The 25,619-nt window shown below is 38.4% G+C and overlaps 1 protein-coding gene across 2 annotated transcripts in view; it reads right to left on the bottom strand.

Moving 5' to 3' along the window:
* MGAT1 (alpha-1,3-mannosyl-glycoprotein 2-beta-N-acetylglucosaminyltransferase) overlaps positions 1-25,419 on the bottom strand; it is a 97,106-nt gene extending 71,687 nt beyond the window's left edge. For both annotated transcript variants that reach the window (XM_053721857.1, XM_053721858.1), the window contains exons 1-2: positions 25,074-25,419; positions 18,301-18,387 (exon numbers count right to left, since the gene is read on the bottom strand). The gene's annotated coding sequence lies outside the window, so the exon portion shown is untranslated. The remainder of the gene's footprint in view (positions 1-18,300; positions 18,388-25,073) is intronic.
* Between the last annotated feature and the right edge of the window lie 200 nt (positions 25,420-25,619).

Below are 25,619 nucleotides of genomic sequence, written 5' to 3'. Positions count from 1 at the left end.
AGAGAACTCCTTTCCACGTTCACTTTCCAGCCGTGAGATCTGAGAAAGGCCAGGACGATGTCCGTGTGAGCCTTTGCTCGAGGGAGGGACGACGCTTGAATCAGAATGTCGTCCAGGTAAGGCACTACTGCAATGCCCTTTGGTCTTAGTACCGCTAGAAGGGACCCTAGTACCTTTGTGAAAATCCTTGGAGCAGTGGCTAATCCGAAAGGAAGCGCCACAAACTGGTAATGTTTGTCCAGGAATGCAAACCTTAGGAACCGATGATGTTCCTTGTGGATAGGAATATGTAGATACGCATCCTTTAAATCCACCGTGGTCATGAATTGACCTTCCTGGATGGAAGGAAGGATAGTTCGAATGGTTTCCATCTTGAAAGATGGGACCTTGAGAAATTTGTTTAAGATCTTGAGATCTAAGATTGGTCTGAACGTTCCCTCTTTTTTGGGAACTATGAACAGATTGGAGTAGAACCCCGTCCCTTGTTCTCTTAATGGAACAGGATGAATCACTCCCATTTTTAACAGGTCTTCTACACAATGTAAGAACGCCTGTCTTTTTATGTGGTCTGAAGACAACTGAGACCTGTGGAACCTCCCCCTTGGGGGAAGTCCCTTGAATTCCAGAAGATAACCCTGGGAGACTATTTCTAGCGCCCAAGGATCCAGAACATCTCTTGCCCAAGCCTGAGCGAAGAGAGAGAGTCTGCCCCCCACCAGATCCGGTCCCGGATCGGGGGCCAATATTTCATGCTGTCTTGGTAGCAGTGACAGGTTTCTTGGCCTGCTTTCCCTTGTTCCAGCCTTGCATTGGTCTCCAAGCTGGCTTGGCTTGAGAAGTATTACCCTCTTGCTTAGAGGACGTAGCACTTTGGGCTGGTCCGTTTTTACGAAAGGGACGAAAATTAGGTCTATTTTTTGCCTTGAAAGGCCTATCCTGAGGAAGGGCGTGGCCCTTACCCCCAGTGATATCAGAGATAATCTCTTTCAAGTCAGGGCCAAACAGCGTTTTCCCCTTGAAAGGAATGTTTAGTAACTTGTTCTTGGAAGACGCATCAGCCGACCAAGATTTCAACCAAAGCGCTCTGCGCGCCACAATAGCAAACCCAGAATTCTTAGCCGCTAACCTAGCCACTTGCAAAGTGGCGTCTAGAGTGAAAGAATTAGCCAATTTGAGAGCATTGATTCTGTCCATAATCTCCTCATAAGGAGGAGAATCACTATCGAGCACCTTAATCAGTTCATCAAACCAGAAATATGCAGCTGTAGTGACAGGGACAATGCATGAAAAGGGTTGTAGAAGGTAACCCTGCTGAACAAACATCTTTTTAAGCAAACCTTCTAATTTTTTATCCATAGGATCTTTAAAAGCACAACTATCCTCTATGGGTATAGTGGTGCGTTTGTTTAAAGTAGAAACCGCTCCCTCGACCTTGGGGACTGACTGCCATAAGTCCTTTCTGGGGTCGACCATAGGAAACAATTTTTTAAATATGGGGGGAGGGACGAAAGGAATACCGGGCCTTTCCCATTCTTTATTAACAATGTCCGCCACCCGCTTGGGTATAGGAAAAGCTTCTGGGAGCCCCGGCACCTCTAGGAACTTGTCCATTTTACATAGTTTCTCTGGAATGACCAACTTTTCACAATCATCCAGAGTGGATAATACCTCCTTAAGCAAAATGCGGAGATGTTCCAACTTAAATTTAAATGTAATCACATCAGATTCAGCCTGATGAGAAATGTTCCCTGAATCAGTAATTTCTCCCTCAGACAAAACCTCCCTGGCCCCCTCAAACTGGATTAGGGGCCCTTCAGAGATAGTAATATCAGCGTCGTCATGCTCTTCAGTAACTAAAACAGAGCAGCCACGCTTACGCTGACAAGGTTTCATTTTGGCTAAAATGTTTTTGACAGAATTATCCATTACAGCCGTTAATTGTTGCATAGTAAGGAGTATTGGCGCGCTAGATGTACTAGGGGCCTCCTGAGTGGGCAAGACTCGTGTAGACGAAGGAGGGAATGATGCAGTACCATGCTTACTCCCCTCACTTGAGGAATCATCTTGGGCATCATTGTCATTATCACATAAATCACATTTATTTAAATGAATAGGAATTCTGGCTTCCCCACATTCAGAACACAGTCTATCTGGTAGTTCAGACATGTTAAGCAGGCATAAACTTGATAAGAAAGTACAAAAAACGTTTTAAAATAAAACCGTTACTGTCACTTTAAATTTTAAACTGAACACACTTTGTTACTGCAATTGCGAAAAAACATGAAGGAATTGTTCAAAAATCACAAAATTTTCACCACAGTGTCTTAAAGCCTTAAAAATATTGCACACCAAATTTGGAAGCTTTAACCCTTAAAATAACGGAACCGGAGCCGTTATAAGCTTTAACCCCTTTACAGTCCCTGGTATCTGCTTTGCTGAGACCCAACCAAGCCCAAAGGGGAATACGATACCAAATGACGCCTTCAGAAAGTCTTTTCTAAGTATCAGAGCTCCTCTCACATGCGACTGCATGCCATGCCTCTCAAAAACAAGTGCGCCACACCGGCGCGAAAATGAGACTCTGCTTATGCTTTGGGAAAGCCCCTAAGAAATAAGGTGTCTAATACAGTGCCTGCCGATATTATTATATCAAAATACCCAGATAAAATGATTCCTCAAGGCTAAATATGTGCTAATAATGAATCGATTTAGCCCAGAAAAGTCTACAGTCTAAATAAGCCCTTGTAAAGCCCTTATTTACGATCGTAATAAATATGGCTTACCGGATCCCATAGGGAAAATGACAGCTTCCAGCATTACATCGTCTTGTTAGAATGTGTCATACCTCAAGCAGCAAGAGACTGCACACTGTTCCCCCAACTGAAGTTAATTGCTCTCAACAGTCCTGTGTGGAACAGCCATGGATTTTAGTTACGGTTGCTAAAATCATTTTCCTCATACAAACAGAAATCTTCATCTCTTTTCTGTTTCTGAGTAAATAGTACATACCAGCACTATTTTAAAATAACAAACTCTTGATTGAATAAATAAAAAACTACAGTTAAACACTAAAAAAACTCTAAGCCATCTCCGTGGAGATGTTGCCTGTACAACGGCAAAGAGAATGACTGGGGTAGGCGGAGCCTAGGAGGGATCATGTGACCAGCTTTGCTGGGCTCTTTGCCATTTCCTGTTGGGGAAGAGAATATCCCACAAGTAAGGATGACGCCGTGGACCGGACACACCTATGTTGGAGAAATGATGTATTGTTTGTTATATAATTAAAAATATGTGTATGATCTGTTCACATAATTATTTATATTTATTCGTTTCTGGTGCTGCTTTACTCATTTATCTAGGAGATAATGGATACATATTCTTAATATGTAGAGTGCAAGCTACAATTACAACCGATGGGGAGTTGTTTGCACATGCGCCACAGATGTGCACACTCGAACAAATCCTATGTGTGCACGTTCTAGCGCATTGGTGACATTCGATCAGATAAACGAGCAGAAAAGTGCTGAAATTGGGGGTGCGAGCACAGCATGAGAGACTACTTTAAAGGGACGTAAAAGTAAAACATTTTCATTCATGATTCAGGTAGAACATGCACATTTTAAACAACTTTCCTATTTTCTCCTATTATCAATTTTGTTTTCCTTTCTTGGTATCCTTTGTTGAAAAGCATACCTATCTAGGGTTAGGAGCAGCAGGGCACTACTGGAAACTAGCTGCTGATTAGTGGCTGCATATGTCTCTTGTCATGACGTGTTCAGCTAGCCCTCAGTAGAACATTGCTGCTCCTTCAACAAAGGATACCACATTTGATAAAAGAAGTAAATTGGAAAGTTGTTTCAAATGTTATTCTCTATCGGAATCATAAATGAAAGTGTATGTTTCATGCCCCTTTAACCTAATTATTTACATTTCCTTCTTTAAAATGTTTTCTGCACAAACCGTCGTGTTCTTTTTTATCTTTTCTCATATCTACTCAGCTCAACCGGTTTTATGGCACTTTAATATCTATCTATTGGGTACTTGTAAAGTGCAAACTAATCACCCGTGAGGGTCTCAAGGCGCTATGAGAGGGGGGGAGAGGGGGGCTAAGGGAAGACGATTCAGTCGAAGAGCCAGGTCTTGAGGTCCTTCCTGAAGCTTGTAAGGGAGGTGGATTGTTTGAGATGCAACGGGAGTGAGTTCTATGACCTTGCTGCCATATAGGAGAAGGATTTTCCTCCAGCTGCTTTTTTCTTGATGCGGGGGATGACTGCGAGTGCTTGGTCAGCAGAGCGGAGTTGTCTGGAGGGGGTGTAGAAATTGACACGGTGGTTGATGTATTCAGGACCGATGTTGTGGAGGGCCTTGAATGAATGTGTTAGGAGCTTGAAGGTGATTCTCTTGTTGACAGGGAGCCAGTTTAGGTTCCTTAGGTGTTCAGTGATGTGGTTTTGGCGAGGGATGTCGAGGATGAGCCTGGCCGAGGTGTTCTGGATGCGTTGGAGTCGTTTCTGGAGCTTGATGGTGGACCCGGCCTAGAGTGCATTGCCGTGGTCCAGTCGACTACTGACGAGGGCGTGGGTGACAGATTTTCTAGTTTAATCAGTTATAGTGAGGCCCTGCTCCAGATCAGAAACCCTGAGCTAAATATGATTAGCAGCCAGACACATATGCAGCCCATTATTGGCTCAGTGTACAGGACCAGACCAGTGCACTGCCACTCCAAATCAGACATTAAAGGGACAGTCTAGTCTAAAATAAACTTTTCATGATTCAGATAGGGCATGTCATTTTAAACAACTTTCCAATTTACGTTTATCACCATTTTTGCTTTGTTCTGATGGTATTCTTAGTTGAAAGTCTGGGTAGATTCAACTTCATATGCTAATTACTTAGCCTTTGAAGGTGGCCTCCTCAAATTTTAATGAATTTTTTCACCACTAGAGAGTGTTAGTTCATGAGTGTCATATAGATAACATTGTGCTCACGCAATTGGAGTTACCTAAGAGTCAGCACTGATTGGTGGAAATGTAAGTCTGTCAAAAGAACTAAAATAAGGGGTCAGTTTGCAGAGGCTTAGATACAAGGAAATCAAACTGTGTTTGCTATGCAAATTTATGGAATGGGTAATAAAGGGATTATCTATCTTTTAAAACAATAAAAAATTTCTGGTGTAGACTGTCCCTTTAAGATTGGTGATTAGCAGCTACACACATATATGCAGCCCATTATTGGCTCAGTGTCTGTGTTCAGCCACAGACCAGTGCACTGCCACTCCAAAGCAGCCATCACCGTGACGGTAAATAATGTTGTTACGCAATGTACCCTTGTATACAGCTAAAATGCTATATTATTAACCCTTAATGCCGGGGGCAAGTGTTTAACATTGGAACAAAGTTCCAATGTAAACACTTGCTGGAAAAACTAAATCACGTGATTGTCGACGCAATCATGTGATTTCAAAGCGGAGATTGGACCGTGGGGGACTACGTACAATGCTAGGCAAGCCCACCAGTCCGAGGAGGGTGCAGAACACCATATAAGGAAGGAAGTTCCATGCCGTCCTAATAGTGTTAAAGCCCAGCGCTTTTAGGACAACATGGAACGTCCTAACGGTGTGAAACGGTTAATCTGATTTTCTTCCTCATAAATTATAAAACAACTGTTTATTATTGTGCAGTGTGTAGTGACGTAGAGCGAGATCTGTCTCACCCGATCTCTGCGTAGACTAATGTGCGCTCCCGAAAATACTGCGCATGTGCACAGCTTCTAGACTAGGGGTCGACAAATCTGTTTACAATTTAGAAACCAGACAGTAGTATTTGTATATAGCTATAAGGAGAATAACCCAAAAACAGTTAGGAGCCAGGGTAAAATTCTAGGAGCCACTGGCTCCTAGGTTTGTCGAGCCCTGCTCTAGACACTATCTAAGGAATACTACTGACAGGAATTAGGGCTAAAATACGTATGGGTTCTTCTCTCATGTCACGCAGCCTAGAATAGAAGAAAACAAAGCCACACGGCAAGAAACAGGATTGGATGAGCAGTTAAAACACCGCAAGAAAAAAAAAAAAAAAAAAAAAAAAGAGAATTGAAAGGGGCAGGTAACTTTCCAATGTACTTCTATTATCAAATTCTCTTTGTTTTCTTGTTATCCTTTGTTGAAAAGAAAAAGGAAGGTAATTTCAGAAATGTGCACGTGTCTGCTGCATTAAATGCTAGCAGTTTTGCAGAATATAGGTAAAATATTTTTTTTATACTTAGTAAATATTGTGTCATTTTAACATTTAAATGAGATTAACTTAAATTCCAAGAATATACAGAGCAAACACATGAACTTTACCATTACTTTTGCAAACAATTGTGCAATACTAAAATGCTAGTATTGTGAAATCAAACATATGAATGTCAAAGGGACAGTCAACACTAAAATTGTTATTGTTTAAAAAGATAAAAACGCCTTTACTACCATTACCCAGCGTTGCACAACCAACATTGTTAGATTAATATACTTTATAACATTCAAACCTCTAAATGTTTGCCTGTTTCAAAGCCACTGCAGACAGCCTCTTATCACATGCTTTTTTATTAGCTTTTCACAACAGGAGACTGCTAGTTCATGTTGGCCATATAGATAACATTGTGCTCATGCCTGTGGGTTCTGCACAACACAGCTAAAATGCAAGTTAATAGATAATAAATAAAAAGTCATGTGATCAGGGGGCTGTCAGAAAAAGGCATAGATACAAGGTAATCATAATCACAGAAGTTAAAAGTATATTAATATATCTGTGTTGGTTATGCAAAACTTGGAAATGGGTAATAAAGGGATTATCTTTTTAAATTTGTTTTGAGTTGACTGTCCCTTTAATTATAAAATACATATATATAATATTGTAAATCCTATAAACAAGTAAAGATTTACATTAATGGATTCCCAAACATTTCTGGACAAATAGGTCAAGCTCTGGTATAGATAAGATCAGATATTATCCCAGGTTTAAATGTGCCAGAAGCACCTATAGAAAAGTAGTTTTTTTGTGTGTGTGACAGATATCACATGTGGTTCTGCAGTGAGACACAATACAAATAATTGAAAGAAATGACCGTGTGATGCCTGCACACAGACGGCTGACCGGGAGCAAATGTAAAAAAAACATGTATTACACCGTAGAATCATATGATTTGACAGGACTGCTCTACCTAAAATATTAACGGGACAGTCAACTTCAGAATTTTTATTGTTTAAAAAGATAGATAATCCCATTATTACCCATTTCCCAGTTTTGCATAAACAACACTGTTATAATAATAATACAATTTATACCTCTGATTACCTTGCATCTAAGCCTCTGCAGACTGCCCCTTATCTCAGTTCTTTGACAGACTTGCATTTTAGCCAATCAGTGCCCTCTACAAGGGCGTGAGCATAATGTTATCTATATGGCACACATGACTGTCAAATGCATTCAGATAAGAGGCGGCCTTTAAGGTCTAAGAAATTAGCTTTCAACTAAGAATACCAAAAGAACAAAGCAAATTTGATTATAAAAGTAAATTAGAAAATAGTTTAAAATGACATGACATGCTCGGAGTCATGAAAGTTTAATTTTTGACTACACTGTCCCTTTAAGCATTGGATGTGCCCTAGCGCAGTTCTGGGAAACAAAATTGCTCACTTTTGGCTCTTAGTTTAGTAAAGGGTTCCTGGAGCTCCACCTTCAGGACAAATGAGATAACTCCTCCGATAGCTACAAATGTGTTAAAGATCAGCAGCATTCACTGAGAGCCAACAAGACCGGCAGAGAGGATGCCATGTAATTCTATAGCACAAAATGCCTAGTATTCTGTGAGCTATCTATCTATCTATCTCTATATCTATATCTATAATGAAGGGGAGCATTTCCCGAAACGTTACCGAATAAACTATCGGTTTATACTTAAAGGGCCATGATACCCACATTTTTTCTTTCATGATTTAGAAAGAATGCAATTTTAAACATCTTTCTAATTTACTTCTATTATCTAATTTGTTTTATTCTCTTGATATTCATTGCTTGAAAGCATATCTAGATATGCTCACTAGCTGCTGATTGGTTGCTGCACATAGAAGCCTCATGTGATTGGCTCACTCATGTGCATTGCTTTTTCTTCAAATAAGGATATCTAAAAAATGAAGCAAAATAAATAGTAGAAGTAAATTGTAATGTTTAACCTCTTAAGGACATATGACGGAATTTTTCCGTCATAAAACAATTGAGCAAACTGAAAGCTGTGTCCTTAAAGGGTTAAATTTGTATGTTCTATCTGAATCATGAAAGAAAGATTTTGGGTTTAGTGTCCCTTTAAGTCCAGAGAGTGCTGTTTCCTGTTTGCTACATTTTACCTAATCTAGCACCCTGGCCCTTGGAGAACTGTTTGTGAGAGTGCACCTGCCCGGTATTAACCCCTTAGTGACCAGAGCACTTTTCCATTTTCTGTCCGTTTGGGACCAAGGCTATTTTTACATTTCTGCGGTGTTTGTGTTTAGCTGAAATTTTCCTCTTACTCATTTACTGTACCCACACATATTATATACCGTTTTTCTCGCCATTAAATGGACTTTCTAAAAATACCATTATTTTCATCATATCTTATAATTTACTATAAAAAAATTATAAAATATGAGGAAAAAAATGGAAAAAAACACACTTTTTCTAACTTTGAACCCCAAAATCTGTTACATATCTACAACCACCAAAAAACACCCATGCTAAATAGTTTCTAAATTTTGTCCTGAGTTTAGAAATACCCAATGTTTACATGTTCTTTGCTTTTTTTGTAACTTATAGGGCCATAAATACAAGTAGCACTTTGCTATTTTCAAACCATTTTTTTTTCAAAATTAACGCTAGTTACATTAGAACACTAATATCTTTCAGGAATCCCTGAATATCCATTGACATGTATATATTTTTTTTTAGAAAACATCCCAAAGTATTGATCTAGGCCCATTTTGGTATATTTCATGCCACCATTTCACCGCCAAATGCGATCAAATACAAAAAATCGTTCACTTTTTCACAAATTTTTTCACAAACTTTCAGTTTCTCACTGAAATTATTTACAAACTGCTTGTGCAATTATGGCATAAATGGTTGTAAATTCTTCTCTGGGATCCCCTTTGTTCAGAAATAGCAGACATATATGGCTTTGGCTTTGCTTTTTGGTAATTAGAAGGCCGCTAATTGCCACTGCCCACCACACGTGTATTATGCCCAGCAGTGAAGGGGTTAATTAGGAAGCATGTAAGGAGCTTTTTGGGGTATTTTTAGCTTTAGTGTAGTGTAGTAGACAACCCCAAGTATTGATCTAGGCCCATTTTGGTATATTTCATGCCACCATTTCACCGCCAAATGCGATCAAATTAAAAAAAATGTTACATTTTTCACAATTTTAGGTTTCTCACTGAAATCATTTACAAACAGCTTGTGCAATTATGGCACAAATGGTTGTAAATGCTTCTCTGGGATCCCCTTTGTTCAGAAATAGCAGACATATATGACTTTGGCGTTGCTTTTTGGTAATTAGAATGCTGCTAAATGGCGCTGCGCATCACACGTGTATTATGGCTAACAGTGAAGGGGTTAATTAGGTAGCTTGTAGGGAGCTTGCAGGGTTAATTTTAGCTTTAGTGTAGAGATCAGCCTCCCACCTGAAACATCAGACCCCCTGATCCCTCCCAAACATCTCTCTTCCCTCCCCTACCCCACAAATGTCCCCGCCATCTTAAGTACTGGCAGAAACTCTGCCAGTACTAAAATAAAAGGAGAATTTTGGCTTTTTTGTGCATTTTTTTTAGCATATTTACATATGCTTATGTGTAGGATCCCCATTAGCCCCCAACCTCACTGATCCCCCACCAAACAGCTCTCTAACCCTCCCCCTCTGACTTAATGTGCGCCATCTTGGGTACTGGCAGCTGTCTGCCAGTACCCATTTTAGTGAAAAATATGCTGTTATATATAAAAAAAATGTCCCTTTTCTGTAGTGTAGCTCCCCCCCCCAATACCAACCCCCCACCCCTTCCTGATCCCTTAGATGCTTTAAAAAAAAAATAAGTTTATTATATATTTTTTTACAATCAACTTGTACCTTTTTTCTGTAGTGTAGCGGTTCCCACCCGCTCCCGCCCCGTGCACGCGCCCGCCCGCCCGCCACCCCCCGTGCCCGTGCCCGTGCGCGCCCCCGGCGATACCGCAACCGATCCCGCCCCCCTCTCTGACTAAGAAGCCATCGATGGCCGCCCACCCACCTCCCACTTCAGCTCCCACCCACCAACGAATGCGGCCATCGATGTCCGGTGCAGAGAGGGCCACAGAGTGGCTCTCTCTGCACCGGAGGGGTAAAAAATGTTATTGCAGGATGCCTCAATATCGAGGCATCCTGCAATAACCGGAAATCAGCTGGAAGTGATCAGGATCGCTTCCAGCTGCTTTCCAAACCGAGGACGTGCAGGGTACGTCCTTGGTCGTTAAGTGACTTTTTTAAGAGGACGTACCCTGCACGTCCTTGGTCATTAAGGGGTTAAAGGGACATGCCACCCACATTTTTTCTTTTATGATTTAGAAAGAGAATGCAATTTTAAACATCTTTCTAATTTACTTATATTATCTAATTTGTTTTATTCTCTTGATATTCTTTGATGAAAAGCATATCTAGATATGCTCACTAGCTGATGATTGGTTGCTGCACATAGAAGCCTCGTGTGATTGGCTCACCATGTGTATTGCTTTTTCTTCAACTAAGGATATTTAAAAAATGAAGCAAAATAAATAATGGAAGTAAATTGTAATGTTTTTTAAATTTCTATTCTCTATCTGAATCATGAAAGAAAGATTTTGTGTTTATTGGCCCTTTAAGAGCAATCATGACGTACTTGAAATGTGCTTAAGCAGGAATTATTTCATATTTGAAAAGCAGTTTTACCTGCAACTGGTGGGTACAGCGATGGGGTCCAATGTGGCCCCATCTTACGCAAATCTGTTTATGGCAGAATTTGAAAACACGCATGCTTCAAAAGAACAGAGATAAAATACTACAAAACATATATAGATCATCTGCTAATAATCTGGTCGGGCACAGAAGAAAGCCTGATGCACTTATTCAACAAATTTGAACACTGAACATACATCACTGAAGTTCAAAATGAATCACAGCCTACATGAAATAGATTTCCTGGATCTAAGAATCGGAAAAAACAGAAATCAGCTCAGCACAAAATTATTTAGGAAAGGTACAGACAGGAATTCCTTGCTGCATGCCTCCAGCTGTCGCCCTCCGGGTCGAAAGAGAAGCGCTTCCAAAATCGCAATTTTTTGTGTAAAAAGAAATATAGATGAAGAAAAGTCAGCTATTCAGATGAAAGATGGAAGATCGATTCGTCCAGAGAGGATATAAGGATAAATGACTTAAACAGCATCAGATGTCTATTGAAGAAGAAGATAACACCAGAACTAAGACAGAGCAAAAAGAAGTCATAATGACCCTGTCAACGACATATGTAGCGTATAAGAACGAATTCCACTCTATCCTAAAAAAGGACTGGGAGATACTCAACTCAGATGATACTTTACCCTTTAAGACGATGGGAAACCCGAGGATAGGGTACAGAAGAGGCCGATCACTAAAAGACATCTTACAAAAGACTGATCCAGTACATTGCTATGAAAGCAAAATCTGGGTGGCAAATGCCAAACCAGGGTGCTACAAATGCAGCGGATGCACGATGTGTAACGGCATGATAGCGGGAAAATTCTTTAATCACCCACGTCACAGAAAGAAATATTACTTAAAACGAGTTAAGTGTACTACTAACTTTGTGGTCTACTTGCTGCACTGTCCGTGTAGTTTATTCTATGTGGGGAAAAAAAAAAAGAGTGATGATATGAGAACTAGAATGGCGAATCATCGGAGCTCGATATGCACAGCATTGAACAAAAGAGAAGCAGATGAACCCGTAGCCCATCATTTTTTGCAATGCAGACATAATGTGGAAGACCTCAAATATACTATAATATATCACGTTCCCCCATAAAAGAGAGGAGACCGCAACAAGATTTTGATGCAAAGAGAAGCAAGATGGACATAGGAGTTAGAACTAAATACTAAAATAGAATGGCATTGCTTTTTGTAAATATGACTGTCTTACTATAGTACTTGAGACTCTTTAGAGTATAGGTATTTATAGTCCGCTATTGTTTCCCGTGTAGGAATACGCAATATTGAGTATAGTAATGCAATATATAGTTACGCAATATATAGTTAGGTTTTCTGCTTTGCTGAATACTGAAGTTAAGGATGCACCTAGTTACAGCCATGTAAAGTAGGTAGCATTGTTTAGTCATGTCAGATCTTAGGTATATAAATTTTGTTTATTGGTTGACAAGGTTTGTTTTGTTGTGGTACGTTGCTAGGCTACGGGTGGCACCCGATTGTGACGCATGCATCGCGCCTAGACAACCGCCACATACGGGAACTAGAGGTTTTACGATCACATAAGCAGTGAGTAAGATATAAAGTATCACATTTTTTATTGTGTTATTATAATGGTCTGAGGACGGGTGTGAAACGTCACTATTTGCAATGAAGAGATCTGATTGCTCTTTATACCGGAGAGTGCTTATATATACACACACACACACACACACATACAACATACACACACAGTGGATATAAAAAAAGTTTACACACCCCTGTTAAAATGTCAGGTTTCTGTGATGTAAAAAAAAGAGAGATAAAGATAAATCCTTTCAGAGCTTTTTCCACCTTTAATGTGACCTATAAACTGTACAACTCAATTGAAAAACAAACTGAAATCTTTTAGGTGGAGTGAAGAAAAAAAAAAAAAAAAAAAAAAAAAAAAAATAATGTGGCTGCATAAGTGTGCGCACCCTCTTATAACTGGGGATGTAGCTGTTTTCAGAATTAAGCAATCACATTCAAAATGATGTTAAATAGGAGTCAGCATACACCTGTCATCATTTAAAGTGCCTCTGATTAACCCCCAAATAAAGTTCAGCTGTTCTAGTAGGTCTTTACTGACATTTTGTTAGTCGCATCCCACAGCAAAAGCCATGGTCCACACAGAGAGTTTCCAAAGCATCAGAGGGATCTCATTGTTAAAAGGCATCAGTCAGGAGAAGGGTACAAAAGAATTTCCAAGGCATTAGATATACCATGGAACACAGTGAAGACAGTCATCATCAAGTGAAGAAAATATGGTGCAACAGTGACATTACCAAGAACTGGACGTCCCTCCAAAATTGATGAAAAGATGAGAAGAAAACTGGTCTGGGAGGCTGCCAAGAGGCCTACAGCAACATTAAAGGAGCTGCAGGAATATCTGGCAAGTACTGGCTGTGGGTACATGTGACAACAATCGCCCATATTCTTCATATGTCTGGGCTATGGGGTAGAGTGGCAAGATGAAAGCCTTTTCTTACAAAGAAAAAACATCCAAGCCAGGTTACATTTTGCAAAAACACATCTTAAGTGTCCCAAAAGCATGTGGAAAAAAGGTGTTATGGTCTGATGAAACCAAGGTTTAACTTTTTGGCCATAATTCAAAAAGATATGTTTGGCGCAAAAACAACACTGCATATCACCAAAAGAACACCATACCCACAGTAAAGCATGGTGGTGGCAGCATCATGCTGTGGGGCTGTTTTTTTCTTCAGCTGGAACTGGGGCCTTAGTTGAGCTAGAGGGAATTATGAACAGTTCAAAATACCAGTCAATATTGGCACAAAACCTTCAGGCTTCTGCTAGAAAGCTGAGCATGAAGAGGAACTTCATCTTTCAGCATGACAACGACCCAAAGCATACATCCAAATCAACAAAGGAATGGCTTCACCAGAAGAAGATTAAAGTTTTAGGATGGCACAGCCAGAGCCCAGACCTGAATCCGATTGAAAATCTGTGGGGTGATCTGTAGAGGTCTGTGCACAGGAGATGCCCTCGCATTCTGACAGATTTGGAGTGTTTTCGCAAAGAAGAGTGGGCAAATCTTGCCAAGTCAAAATGTGCCATGTTGATAGACTCATACCCAAAAAGACAGTGATGCAATAAAATCAAAAAGGTGCTTCAACAAAGTATTAGTTTAAGGGTGTGCACACTTATGCAACCATATTTTATTTTTATATTTTTTCTTCCCTCTTCCTAAAAGATTTCAGTTTGTTTTTCAATTGAGTTGTACAGTTTATAGGTCACATTAAAGGTGGAAAAAGTTCTGAAATGATTTATCTTTGTCTCATTTTTTTACATCACAATTCTGCAAGTTCTCCCACTTAAGAAGATGATTGAAGCCTGTAATTTTCATCATAGGTATACCTCAACTATAAGAGACAAAATGTGGAAACAAATCCAGACAATCACATTGTCTGATTTGGAAAGAATTTATTTGCATATTATGGTGGAAAATAAGTATTTGGTCAATATCAAAAGTTCATCTCAATACTTTGTTATATATCCTGTGTTGGCAATGACAGAGGTCAAACGTTTTCTGTAAGTCTTCACAAGGACCCAGCCACGTTTCATCTTCAATGCCCTTGCTGATGGAAGGAGGTTTGCACTCAAAATCTCACGATACATGGCCCCATTCATTCTTTCATGTACACGGATCAGTCGTGTTCCCTTTGCAGAGAAACAGCCCCAAATAAATATCCCACTTTGGTGAAATTAGCAAAACCCGACTTATACACCTCAACAGCCTTTTCTCTGCTGCAGGAAATATAGCTGCAAACAGAGAACCAGCCTTAGCATGAAGCATGTGGACATGTTGAGATTTTTGCATTTCAATACAAAGTTTCTGAAAGAGTGAATAACAGAATGTTATTAACAGTGATAGTTTAACGCTTTCTAGCTCTACCTCTTTTCAAACAGTTTGTGGTTTTGTTTAATTATAAAACTGTGCTCTGCTGCTTAAAAATTGAAGAAACAGTTGTGTTAATGTAAAGTTTTAGTCTGAAGTTTATATTTGTAACCCTCATTATGTGGATTTTATTTAAAACATAGAAAACTATTATTGATTCTCTTTTTATCCGATTAGTCGATTAATCAAAAAAATAATCGGCCGATTAATCGATTATGAAAATAATCGTTAGTTGCAGCCCTAGTCCCTTCCAAAACCTGGGTCCCAAAACAAGCCAAACAATGCAAGCTCTCAATTAAACAAACTGGGAACAAGTGAAGGGTGCACAGGCTTATAATAACCCTAGACATATACAAAACACGGACTGGAATGGGTACACATACCATGACCCTGCAACATGCTCATGTGTATATATACCCACACACACACATACATACATACACACACACATACATTGTTCTCCACAAAAAAAAAAAAAAAACTACCAGCCGGTGGGGCAGTGTAATACTTTCTAATATTATAACATTTTATGATATTCAGAACTAAATTAATAGCATAATTTAACATAAATGTATTTCAAGGGACATTAAAGTGAATGTAAAGTTGAATGAATGAATCAATGAATGAATGATTGAGTGCCTGGTTTTTAAAAACACGGGCACTTTCATTCATTAAAAACTTTACATTGCAGAGTTTGTTTTAAAATACTTAACTTTTCTTTAGGAAACCCAGACTGGCATCCTCCGCTCGCAGCTCCTCTGTAGTTAGCACTTCAATAATGAAACCAGCTTCCTCCAATCATGGCGTAGCCTCACGAGATGAACGCTCTGGGTGCAGGTCATGATTGGAGGAAGCTGGTTTCGTCATTGCTGAGGTAAGTACAGAGGAGCTGCGAGCAGGGTATCGCCAGTCTGTATTTTCTAAAGAAAAATATATATTTTTTTATTGGCATTTTTTTTTTCACAGCTACATGTTGTGCAATGGAGAGGCACAAGCAGGTCTGCCCACCATTACACAACATGCTGCGCCACCTACTGGATCAAAGTGGTTAAGCTCATTGCATGTCCCATAATTGCTTATTTGAGGCAGTCCTATTTGGGCTGAACCAATCCAGCGAGAGGCATTAGTCAGTGGAACTTAGGGTTGGGGCTGGATGTTAAATCATATAAAACAAAACAAAAACGGAAAAAAAACAACTTTCATTTATTTTGTTGCTGTGCTGTGAAGCTGCCAGCTTTTGCTAAAGTGAAAAAGAGAGTTCTGTACTTCCCCTCTAAGTGCAGTGGAATGTGCCACTGTCACTTCCTTAATACAGACAGAGGCAGAGCAGGAAGAGATGCAGTCAATGAGCAGTGTTTAAGACACATCTTTGAAGTAAGTTCTACAACCTTAGATTTCACTGAAAGGGATTCTGTTAGTGAAAATTATAATTTAATGAATGTGGTTTAGTATTTTTTGTTTTTTTACTCTTTAACAGCAGTTGAAGGATCGTTTTTGTATTTTGTTTCCTCAACCTTTACACCCACTAACTTAACAGCTTGCCTTCACTTTCTGAACTCTCTGTAGCTCTGCTGTTTTATTACTTAAAAATGCAGTGGTCCCCCCCCCCCCTTGTGTGTGTGTCTCTCTATCTATCTATCTATCTATCTATCTATCTATCTATCTATCCATCCATCTCTCTCCTTATGTGTTGTTCTCCCCCATGGTCTCTCTGCCTCTCTTCCTTCCCCTCTGACTCTCTCATCCTTTATGTGTCTCTCTAACCCTCTGTGTTTGATTGTGTGTCTCTTTCTCTCTCTGTCTCTAACCCTCTGTGTGTGATTGTGTCTCTCTCTCTTTCTCTAACCCTCTGTCTGTGTGTGTGTGTGTCTCTCTCTCTTTCTCTCTAACCCTCTGTGTGTGATTGTGTGTCTCTCTCTCTCTAACCCTCTGTGTGTGATTGTGTGTCTCTCTTTCTCTCTCTAACCCTCTGTGTGTGATTGTGTCTCTCTCTTTCTCTCTCTCTAACCCTCTGTGTATGATTGTGTCTCTCTCTCTTTCTCTAACCTTCTGTGTGTGTTTGTGTGTGTGTGTCTCTCTCTCTCTCTAACCCTGTGTGTGTGATTGTGTGTGTGTGTGTCTCTCTCTCTCACCCTCTGTGTGTGATTGTGTCTCTCTCTCTTTCTCTCTCTAACCCTCTGTGTGCGATTGTGTCTCTCTTTCTCTCTCTCCCTAACCCTCTGTGTGTGATTGTGTCTGTCTCTCTTTCTCTCTCTCTCTCTCTAACCCTCTGTGTGCGATTGTGTCTCTCTCTTTCTCTCTCTCCCTAACCCTCTGTGTATGATTGTGTCTGTCTCTCTCTTTCTCTAACCCTGTGTGTGTGTGTCTCTCTTTCTCTCTCTCTCTAACCCTCTGTGTGTGATTGTGTGTGTCTCTCTCTCTCTCTAACCCTCTGTGTGTGATTGTGTCTCTCTCTCTAACCCTCTGTGTGTGATTGTGTCTCTCTTTCTCTCTCTAACCCTCTATATGTGATTGTGTCTCTCTCTCTCTAACCCTCTGTGTGTGATTGTGTCTCTCTCTCTTTCTTTATCTATCTCTCTAACCCTCTGTGTATGTGTTTCTGTCTACCTTTTATTTATTTAATTAATTAATGAATTGGTAGTGCCATCTGATGGTGTGGCTTTATTTAAAGGGGTGTGGTCAAGCGCCCCACCATCTTTAAATTTCACCAGCCGCCACTGGATCAAGACATTTTTATATTTACTGAATAATGAAAGAATCTATAATCATAATTTGCAGCATTAAAGTAAAAAGTATGTTTTAAACATATTTTAATGGGCATGGATTTCTAGATCTCATAATCAGAGCAAGCATTTGTTATCTGGCAAGAGTTTCTGTTACAATCCTTTAGACTAAAATCAGATGTTTACTAAGTTGACCAGTTTTCCAAGACACCATTTAAAGGGATATGAAACCCATATGTTTTCTTTCATGATTTAGAAAGAATGTGCAATTTTAAATAACTTTCCAATTTACATCTAATATCTAATTGTCTTCATTCTTTTGATATCCTTTGTTGAAAATCATATCTAAATATGCTCAGTAGCTGCTGATTGGTGGCTGCACATAGATACCTCATGTGATTGGCTCACCCATGTGCATTGCTATTTATTCAACAAAGGATATCTAAAGAATGAAGGCGTATCCTAGCCACTCATATATATATATATATATATTTTTTTTTGTTTGTTTCAGCACCTTAGAGATCACCTCTAAACAGGTCACGAATATTATGCAAGCAGAGTAACACCCAGGGTGATATCCTTATTGTAATAGCCAGATAGAGACCTAATAAGGGAATGGGTCAGGCTACTGCTCTAGATGAAGCATAGAGGGTAAATATAAAATACCTCTCATCTTGTTAGATGCTTCTGTTCTCCGTCGTCCTGGCCAACAATATAACCTCATTGTAGCATCTCATTGGTGTACTGATGTGTCTGTAAAGGAAAAAGTAGCAAATTAGAACAGAGTTTTATCCTTTATAAAATCAGTAATAAGAAATGTCATGGTCACCTACATGATGGATAGAATAAGGAAATTAAACAGCCAGACACACTAGTGCGGTAAACATAAAGACAAGGATTATATTGATCTTTACCATGACCCGGATTTTGTGGTTCCTTTCCGTTTGTATCACATACAGACTTATGGCTGAACACTCAGCATTCGATACCTGTGGCTTGGGAAGTCTCCGTGAGGATCCTGTGTATTGTTCCTGATATTCACAGTGTGCAGAGAAGCACAAAGTCCAAGGACCTGTGGGGATCGCAGTTCGGAGCTGTGTACCCGACGCTGGAGGTGGTCGTACTTACAGCGCACTGACTGCTGTTGAAGGTAAGCCTACCTTTATGTACCTTACTTATCCAAGGTGCCACCTCTGTCTTGTCTTGTGAGTAGTTTTCATGCCTTTCCTGGTTTCAGACACCATTTGCAAGCACGTTACACTATGAGGCAACCCTTGTCTTTATGTTTTCATACAGTCTAACCATCACACCGTGGGACACAAGAGGAGCTTGCCGAATACACCCCCACCTATTTATCTGACCCGCAGCTTTTTGGGGACATATTTCATTTCAATTGTTGACACTTGTTATTGTTGTTGATATTTTATCCATTTCCATTGCACGCTCCCTTTCAGATATCCCTCAGGATATCACTATTTTACACACTAGTGTGGTACCTTTAGTCCTAGCTCCAAAAACATATTTATATCAATGTAAGGAAGCTAGACATTTTAAAGGGGCATTAAACACTAAATAAATGCTAGATAGAATGATGCAAAGAAAAGATTAGTCTGAAAATAACAAGTAGATGTATTTTCATTAGTTGTTTAAAAATTGACAAAATAAGTAACATTTTAGTCTCTATAAAACAATGGGAGCTGCCATGTTGTAACTTAGGTTACCTTCGCTACTGTGGCCAATTAGGGACAGTTATAAATAGGTCTCAAAGTGTTTAATTTCCATTTAAGATTCAGGAAAGAACTTCTAATTATGCACTGCTGGGAGCTAGCTGAACAGACTGGGTGAGTCAATAAGAGGCATGTGTGCAGCCACCAATTAACAGCTAACTTCCAATAGTGCTTTGCTGGAGAATGATGTAAATTGAAGTGTCTTTTATAATCGAACGCTCTATCTGAATCATGAAACGCCCCTTAAAAACATATCACATTTTGCACTGAAATTTACAAACAAAAAAAAAGTAATTTTTTTATTCCTTAAATGAGCAAATCCCCTTCCTCAGATCAACAGTGGGCCTAAAAAAGGAAAATTGGTCTTCCAAAAGAAACTACATAAATTACACTGTTAATGGGATACTAAACACAAATTATTTATTTATTTAATGATTCAGATAGAGCAGCAATTTTAAGCAACTTTCCCATGTACTCCTATTATCATTTGTTCTTCATTCTCTTGCTATCTTTATTTAAAAAGCAGGAATTTAAAGCTTAAGAGCCGGCCCATTTTTGGTTGAAAACCTGGGTTATGCTTGCTTATTGTTTTGCTAAATGTAGCTACAAATAAGCAAGCTCTATCCATGGTGCTGAACCTAAAATGGGCTGGCCCATAAGCTTTTAATTCCTGCTTTTTAAATAAAGATAGCAAGAGAATGAAGAAAAATTGATAATAGGAGTAAATTAGAAAGTTGTTTAAAAATTCATGCTCTATCTGAATCATGAAATTTTTTTTTTACTTTACTGTCCTTCTAAATTAAAGTAAACAAAGAGAAACAGATTGTGTTTTAAAAAAAAACATTAAACAACATCTGTTTTCTTGCTAAATTAGCACTAAGAATTTCTCAATGTAGCCCCTGCCTGCTTAGTGCTTTTTTATTACAACAATGAAACACTTCAAAGGGACATTGAACCCAAATTGTTTCTTTTTATAATTCAAATAGAGCATGTAATTTTAAATAACTTTTCAATTTATCTCTATTATCTAATTTGTGTCATTCTCTTTGTATCCTTTCTTTAAAATTTTCTTTAAAGGGACACTCAATCAAAATTAAACTTTCATTATTCAGATAGAGCATGCCATTTTAAACAACTTTCCAATTTACTTCCATTATCTAAATGTGCACAGTCTTTTTATATTTAAACTTTTTAAGTCACCAGCTCCTACTGAGCATGTGCAAGAATAAGTGTGTATGCATTTGTGAATGGCTGATGGCTGTCACATGATACGTGTATGCATTTGTGAATGGCTGATGGCTGTCACATGGTACAGGGGGAGTGGAAAAAGACATAACTTAAAATTGTCAGAAAAAAAAAAATCTACTACTCATTTTAAGTTCAGACTAAATGCTATTGCATTGTCTTGTTATCTTGCATTTGTTGATTATGCAAATCTACTGTGTTGACTGGTCCTTTAAAGCCAAAGAAAATTTTGTATTTGAAAAATAAAACTATGGCGCTCAAAAAGAGCTAAATATTTGCAGTATCCGGCTGAACAAACAAAAATAAAGTGTTTATTTATACATGATAAACGTTCAAATGTAGTACTTTTACATAAACGCGATTCAATACAATAAAAACAATCTCGCAATGGTTATACACTTATACCAATGGGTGCACACATACAGTCAAAACTTGCATGAGAGGAGCAACAGTTAAAAAGGACAACAGCAAAGTCCAGCGAACAAATGCAATCAATAGTGGTACTGTGAAGTCGATTGGGGTGATGAAAAAGCTTGAGAAAGGCACGTCAGACGAAACGCGTTGCTCTGTTTCTGTCCAAGTCAGGCTTCTGTAGTCAGCAAAAAATCCACTACAGTGAAGACCGCAATCGAAAAAGATACAAGCGGTCAGATTTTCTACACGTTTGCCTTACCTCCTCACACTGCTTCAATCATGCCGATTGCTTTGAGGAAACACCTGCAAAAAAAGCGAATAAAACGCTTTGGAAACCTTAGAGGATGCCAGCACCTATCCGGTGAGTTCCAGATCTCGTTTCATCACCACAATCGACTTCACATTACCACTATTGATTGCATTTGTTCTCTGGACTTTGCTGTTGTGTTTAATTGTCGCTTCTCTCATGCAAGTTTAGACTATAGGTGTGCACCCATAGGTATAAGTGAATAACCATTGTGAGATTGTTTTTACTGTATTGTATTGAATCGCGTTTATGTAAAAGTACTTTTTTAAAATTTTAACGTTTATCATGTATAAGTGCCATAGTTTTATTTTGTATGCGTTTTCACATACTAAATTTTCTTTGTGCAATTAAAAAAAATAGGGATTTAGGGAGATTCCCAATAGCTATTGGCTTTGTTTGTCAGTATTTTCTTTTTGAAGCGCAGTGACTTAGACTCTTTGTTTACTATTACTGCTCCTTAAACAAAGGATAGCAAGAGAATGAAGCAACTTAGACAATAGAAGTAAATTTGAAAGTTCTTTACAATTGTATGCTCTGTCTAAATCATGAAAGAAAAGTTTTGTTTTTCATGCGCCTTTAAAAATAAATATAGGCACTAAATTTAAAAAAAGCATTTCAGTAGGGGTGGTACAGACAAGCAAGGTAATGGAATTCAGAAATTGTTGTTATAGGTGTAACAAGAAGGATAAAAAAAAATAATAATAGCAAATTCCAATATTCTAATTCAGATCAAAGATGTTTTTGAAAATCACATTTTTGAGCCCCTTAGTGAAGAAATTTTCACTGAGAGGCCTTTAACAAAACGTCCAAGAGTAGACAGACTTTTGAGACATAAATTTGAGGTGGTGAAATACATTAGGAAGATGTGAAATCGGTCATAATAAAAAGACAATGCAATAGCACTTAGTCTGAACATAAAATGAGCAGTGGATATTTTTATGACAAATTTCAATCTTATGTCTATTTCCACTCCCCCTGTATCATGTGACAGCCATCAGCCAATCACAAATGCATATACGTACATTCTGTGAATTCTTGCACATGCTCAGTAGGAGCTGGTGACTCAAAAAGTGTAAATATAAAAAGACTGTGCACATTTTGTTAATGTAAGTAAATTGGAAAGTTATTTAAAATTGATGCTGTATCTGAATCATAAAATTTTAATTTTGACCTGACTGTCACTTAAATCACTGCCATCAAACGGATGAAATAAAATACTGGGAAGCTCAGAATTACTTTGAGCAGTTAAAGTGACAGAATAAAATGAAAAAAAAAATAATAATAATATTTATAAACAAAAGTTGTTGTTTTTTAAATATTATTTAGTCTCTGGAAAGGAGTTGATAAAATATGTGTTGAAACTGTGCACCCTGGCACAGGACACTGCACTCTTTGAAAGGCAGAATGAAAAGCATAAGTGTCATATGTGTGCATCTGTAAAAAAAATGTTGTCATTTGAAATAGTTAATTTTGCTTATTCTAACCGCTCTGTAGAAAAGCTATGCAAAGGGGACATACCAATTAGACGCTGTGTACAAAGAGATAACAGACCAGGTCTGCTCGTTCAGCAGGTGCAGTCAAATTAAAGGGACATTGTATACTAGATTTTTCTTTGCAGAAATGTTTTGTAGATGATCCATTTATATAGCCCATCTGGGAGTGTTTTTGTAATACTGTATAGTTATTTTTTAATAACATTGTGCGGATTTTCAGACTCCTAACCAAGCCCCAAAGTATAAGATGTAGACCCAGGTCTACAGATTGCCGTTTGTGTAATCTGTCTTTTTATATGCAGGGGAGGGGGAAGTGTCTGCTTTCCCAGCCCCTTTCACTGGGTGTCTCAGCCTAACTTCATCAACAGTGCTAAACTAGGAGCTTCTAAGTACGTTTTTAAATGGTTTTAAACTGGATTTTTAGATCAGTATCTGTGCATATTATTCTTTATAGTAGTGTCTATTACATGCAGTTATCTGAAAATTGGTGTACACTGTCCCTTTAAATGGGCTCCATGAGAACAATAGGTGGTGGTTTTGGTGTGCAATTACAAAAACAAACACGAAACAACAAATTCCCATACATTTACTCTGCAGTAAGTATAACAATTAATTTGGAACACACTATAGAGGAAAACAAAATTTTACAGAGCAGTAGAGTTGACACCCCTCCTTTTTACAACATATCAAAGCTTTGTATCAAACATTTAATGCTGAAATCTTGTACCCTTATTTAGTTAATAATTTTATTGTCTTAAAGGAGAAATAGAATTCGCAGAAAGTTGTTGAATACAATTAAAGGGACAGTCAAGCCAAAATTAAACTTTCATGACTCAGGGCATGCAATTTTAAACAACTTTCCAATTTACTTTTATCATCAAATTTGCTTTGTTCTTTTGGTATTATTTTTTGAAAGCTTAACCTAAGTAGGCTCATATGCTAATTTCTAATCCCTTGCAGGCCGGCTCTTACCTCTGTACATTTGACAGTTTTTTACTGTGTGTCATATAGATAACATTGTGCTCACTCGTTAGAAGTTATTTATGGGTCAGCAATAATTGGTTAAACTGCAAGTCTGTCAAAATAACTGACATAAGGGGGCAGTCTGCAGAGGCTTAGAAACAAGGTAATCACAGAGGTAAAAAGTATATTAATATAACTGTGTTGGTTATACAAAACTGGGGAATTGGTAATAAAGGGATTATCTATATTTTTAAACATTAAAACATTTCTAGTAGATTGCTCCTTTAAATGAAAAACAGAATTCACAGATTAGCAGAAAGTTGTTGAATGTGTTAAAGTGATGGTAAACCTAAGCGTATAACAAACGTTAGGATTTACCATAACTAAAAATAAACAGTTTTTGTCATCGTTTTGTAAAAATTATGTTAAACTCACCCTATCTGTAAGGAAAGTACATCGCTAGCTCACCACCTCCGGCCGTCTATGGCACAGTGCTTTCTTCAATTAGCTGAATTTCCACCTCTAAACCAATAGCCGTGCGTTTCAACTGACATCCTAGCAAGGCTATTGGTTTAGAGGTCGAAACGTCACCTCATTGGAGAAGAGCGATGTGCCGTGGGCGGCCGGAGGCGCTGTGTTAGCGATATACATACCTTACAGATAGGGCGAGTTTAATATTGGTTTTTTAGGAAACGATCACAGAAACTAATGTTTATTTTTAGTGATGGTAAATCCTAGCGTTTGTTATACCCTTGGGTTTACAATCACTTTAACCTAGACTGGGTGAAAAAATATGAATTGTATGAAGAATTCTGTATTATCAAACTGTATCAAATGCTAAAATAAAGTGTTTTTTCAGTAACTACTGTATAATTTGTCAATTTCCTCCGTGAAATTTGTTGATTCCATAGTCTTCCTTACTTTGTGTTTTTTTTTTTGTTTTTTTTTGTTTTTTAAAGTTGGCCACTTTACAGAACAGTGTACCTTTAACAAACAAAACAAAATCAGTAATGGTATAATTGTCAATTATAATGTCAAATGTATACATACTAATGAAATCATAGAATAGCAACCATATACCAATAAGGTGGTCACATGATATCATAATCAGTGACATCACAGGTATAAGGTAAAGGTATAAACTCAGATACACTCTTTCATGACGTCACATCTTGGGTAATGATATCATATGGGCCCTGGAAGTTGTTTAAATTGAAACTCATTTAAATATATATGGTGTGATGACGTCAAATGGGCTATATTGCAAACGTCTTGCTAGGAGGCACTTACCGAGTGAGGTGATGACGTCACAATTCACCACTCGTTACGGTCACGTGTATCTTTATTTTCCCTCTCTCCAGCTTCTTGTTTCTCTCTTCCACTCCATCTACTTCCACCTCACTATTTTTTATATTTTTGTTCAGCTTCCGCCGGAAGTAGATTTAGCAGACGCTGTCCCCATAGCAACTCTCCTTTTATTACCTCTTCCCAATGTGGCAGACATTGAATGGTCAACCATTAAACTCCATTAATGTGTATCAGGCAAATTTTTTTTTTCCTGCAGCGCCTTGGCACATGCTGATTGGCTCAATGTGGAACGCATGCTGTATACAAAGATATTCTATTGGTAGATAGTGAAACGCACTACAATTATCGCCAACTTCGATTGGTTATCTATCACAAGCATCCTTTACTTCCCTATTCATCAGTGAGGTGGGATTTACCACCCTTGAAACGCAAATCTATCACCATCTTAGTTATTGGCAAAGAAGAAATACACATACTGTTCAGCGCCATGATTGTTTCGGGCGGAAATACCTTTAAAAGCTTATAATG

This window comes from Bombina bombina, chromosome 7 (genome assembly GCF_027579735.1).
Source record: "Bombina bombina isolate aBomBom1 chromosome 7, aBomBom1.pri, whole genome shotgun sequence".
NCBI classification, from domain to species: Eukaryota; Metazoa; Chordata; class Amphibia; order Anura; family Bombinatoridae; genus Bombina; species Bombina bombina.
Note: the sequence above shows the minus strand (reverse complement) of the source record. Positions and strands in the feature narration are given on the sequence as shown.